Genomic DNA, 4,661 nt, shown 5'->3' with positions numbered 1-4,661 from the left:
AAATATAACAAAACTGTAACATAACTACACATAACTAAATATAACAAAACTGTAACATAACTAAATATAACAAAACTGTAATACAACTAAATAAAACTAACATAACTACACATAACTAAATATAACAAAACTGTAACATAACTACACATAACTAAATATAACAAAACTGTAACATAACTACACATAACTAAATATAACAAAACTGTAACATAACTAAATATAACAAAACTGTAACATAACTACACATAACTAAATATAACAAAACTGTAACATAACTAAATATAACAAAACTGTAATACAACTAAATAAAACTAACATAACTACACATAACTAAATATAACAAAACTGTAACATAACTACACATAACTAAATATAACAAAACTGTAACATAACTACACATGACTAAATATAACAAAACTGTAACATAACTAAATATAACAAAACTGTAACATAACTAAATATAACAAAACTGTAACATAACTAAATATAACAAAACTGTAACATAACTAAATATAACAAAACTGTAACATAACTACACATGACTAAATATAACAAAACTGTAATACAACTAAATAAAACTGTAACATAACTACACATAACTAAATATAACAAAACTGTACCATAACTACACATAACTAAATATAACAAAACTGTAACATAACTACACATAACTAAATATAACAAAACTGTAATACAACTAAATAAAACTGTAACATAACTACACATAACTAAATATAACAAAACTGTACCATAACTACACATAACTAAATATAACAAAACTGTAACATAACTAAATATAACTAAATATAACAAAACTGTAACATAACTACACATAACTAAATATAACAAAACTGTAACATAACTACACATAACTAAATATAACAAAACTGTAATACAACTAAATAAAACTGTAACATAACTACACATAACTAAATATAACAAAACTGTAACATAACTACACATAACTAAATATAACAAAACTGTAACATAACTAAATATAACTAAATATAACAAAACTGTAACATAACTACACATAACTAAATATAACAAAACTGTAACATAACTACACATAACTAAATATAACAAACTAACATAACTACACATGACTAAATATAACAAACTGTAACATAACTACACATAACTAAATATAACAAACTGTAACATAACTACACATAACTAAATATAACAAAACTGTAACATAACTAAATATAACAAAACTGTAACATAACTAAATATAACAAAACTGTAACATAACTAAATATAACAAAACTGTAATACAACTAAATAAAACTGTAACATAACTACACAACTAAATATAACAAAACTGTAATACAACTAAATAAAACTGTAACATAACTACACATAACTAAATATAACAAAACTGTACCATAACTACACATAACTAAATATAACAAAACTGTAACATAACTAACATAACTAAATATAACAAAACTGTAACATAACTACACATAACTAAATATAACAAAACTGTAACATAACTACACATAACTAAATATAACAAAACTGTAACATAACTACACATAACTAAATATAACAAACTGTAACATAACTACACATAACTAAATATAACAAACTGTAACATAACTACATATAACTAAATATAACAAACTGTAACATAACTACACACAACAAAACTGTAACATAACTAAATATAACAAAACTGTAACATAACTACACATAACTAAATATAACAAACTGTAACATAACTACACATAACTAAATATAACAAACTGTAACATAACTACATATAACTAAATATAACAAACTGTAACATAACTACACACAACAAAACTGTAACATAACTAAATATAACAAAACTGTAACATAACTACACATAACTAAATATAACAAAACTGTAACATAACTAAATATAACAAAACTGTAATACAACTAAATAAAACTTAACATAACTACACATAACTAAATATAACAAAACTGTAATACAACTAAATAAAACTGTAACATAACTACACATGACTAAATATAACAAAACTGTAACATAACTAAATATAACAAAACTGTAACATAACTAAATATAACAAAACTGTAACATAACTACACATGACTAAATATAACAAACTAACATAACTACACATAACTAAATATAACAAACTAACTCTAACATAACTAAATATAACAAAACTGTAACATAACTACACATGACTAAATATAACAAAACTGTAACATAACTAAATATAACAAAACTGTAACATAACTAAATATAACAAAACTGTAACATAACTAAATATAACAAAACTGTAACATAACTACACATAACTAAATATAACAAACTAACATAACTACACATGACTAAATATAACAAACTGTAACATAACTACACACAACAAAACTGTAACATAACTAAATATAACAAAACTGTAACATAACTACACATAACTAAATATAACAAAACTGTAACATAACTAAATATAACAAAACTGTAACATAACTACACATGACTAAATATAACAAACTAACATAACTACACATAACTAAATATAACAAACTAACATAACTACACATAACTAAATATAACAAACTGTAACATAACTACACATAACTAAATATAACAAAACTGTAACATAACTAAATATAACAAAACTGTAATACAACTAAATAAAACTGTAACATAACTACACATAACTAAATATAACAAAACTAACATAACTACACATAACTAAATATAACAAACTGTAACATAACTACACATAACTAAATATAACAAAACTGTAACATAACTAAATATAACAAAACTGTAACATAACTAAATATAACAAAACTGTAACATAACTACACATGACTAAATATAACAAACTGTAACATAACTACACATAACTAAATATAACAAACTGTAACATAACTACACATAACTAAATATAACTAAAGATAACTAAAATCAGAATCAAAATCAGAAGGAGCTTGATTGCCAAGTAGTGTTTTACACATACGAGGAATTTGCTGCGGTGATGAGGTGATACACGAAGACAAACATACAGTCGACATAAATAAATGTAGAAATATATAAATATGGAATAGAAGAACAACGTTGCAGATATATACATGTGCATTATTCTGGGTCTGTGCTGTGCAGAAGTAACGCAACGGAAGAGAATATTGTGTACATATAAATATATAACTGACAACATAAAAATATACAACAAAAAAGATCAGCAAATATGTGCAACGTGCCAGGTCTGTGCACGACACGAGATAAAACAGTATTTACGTGTGCAGAGACATTTGTATCATTTGCAAGGGGTGGAGTGTCAGTGGAGTCAGCTGCAATCTTTCCTGCTCGCCTCAGAGTCCTGGAGGCGTACAGGTCCTGAAGAGAAGGAAGATTGCAGCCAATCACCTTCACCTGCAGCCTGCCCTTGTCCCTGGCGGTGGCAGCAGCGTACCAGATGGTGATGGAGGAGGTGAGGATGGACTAAATGATGGTGGTGTAGAAGTGCACCATCATCGTCTTTGGCAGGCTGAACTTCTTCAGCTGCCGCAGGAAGTACATCCTCTGCTGGGCCTTCTTGGTGAGGGAGGTGATGTTCAGCTCCCACTTGAGGTCCTGGGAGATGATGGTGCCCAGGAAGCGGAAGGAGTCCACAGTGGTGACTGGGGAGTCACACGGGATGATGGGGGAGGGTGGGGCTGGGCTCTGTCTTAAGTCTACGACCATCTCCACTGTCTTCTGAGCGTTGAGCTCCAGACTGTTTATGGCTGCACCAGGTCACCAGATGGTCGATCTCCCACCTGTAGGCGGACTCATCCCCACCTGAGATGAGCCCAATGAGGGTGGTGTCATCCGCAAACTTCAGGAGCTTGACAGACTGGTGACTGGAGGTGCAGCTGTTGGTGTACAGGGAGAAGAGAAGGGGGGAAAGAACGCAGCCTTGAGGGGAACCGGTGCTGATGGTCCTGGAATCAGAGACATGTTATCCCAGCTTCACGTGCTGCTTCCTGTCCGTCAGGAAGTCAGTGATCCACCTGCAGGTGGAGTCAGGCACGTTCAGCTGGGAGACCTTGTGCTGCAGCAGGGGCGGGATGATGGTGTTAAAAGCAGAGCTGAAATCCACAAACAGGATCCTGGCGTAGGTTCCTGGGGAGTCCAGCTGCTGGAGGATGTAGTGAAGGGCCATGTTTACTGCATCATCTACAGACCTGTTGGTTCTGTAGGCAAACTGCAGGGAGTCCAGTAAGGGTCTGTGATTGATTTAAGGTGAGACAACACAAGGTGCTCAAAAGCGACGGGTCTTTAGTCCTTTAGTCCTGTGGTCCTTGGTTTTTGGGGACAGGGATGATGGTGGAGGCTTTGAAGCAGGCTGATTGGTAATTGGTGGAGTCATGGGAGATGGTGAATCAGGGTTTGTCGTTGTTATAACTCACCCTGGTGCATGATGTATACAGCTGTCCTCACAGAAGCTGATGTAGGACGTCACAGCGTCTGTGAACTCATCCAGGCTGTTGGTAGCAGTCCTGAAAACTCTTTGGGGAGTTCTTGGCTGAGATTTTCCTTGTTAAAGTCAGCAAGGACAATAACTAAGGAGTACAGGTTTGTGTGCTCCACACACAGTATGTGGTCAGCGAGCATGTGCTGACCTCTCAACTCTTCTCTGGTGAGAGAAGCTGAGTTTCCAGCCTGTTGT

The sequence above is a fragment of the Micropterus dolomieu genome, linkage group LG08 (genome assembly GCF_021292245.1).
Source record: "Micropterus dolomieu isolate WLL.071019.BEF.003 ecotype Adirondacks linkage group LG08, ASM2129224v1, whole genome shotgun sequence".
NCBI lineage: Eukaryota > Metazoa > Chordata > Actinopteri > Centrarchiformes > Centrarchidae > Micropterus > Micropterus dolomieu.
Note: the sequence above shows the minus strand (reverse complement) of the source record.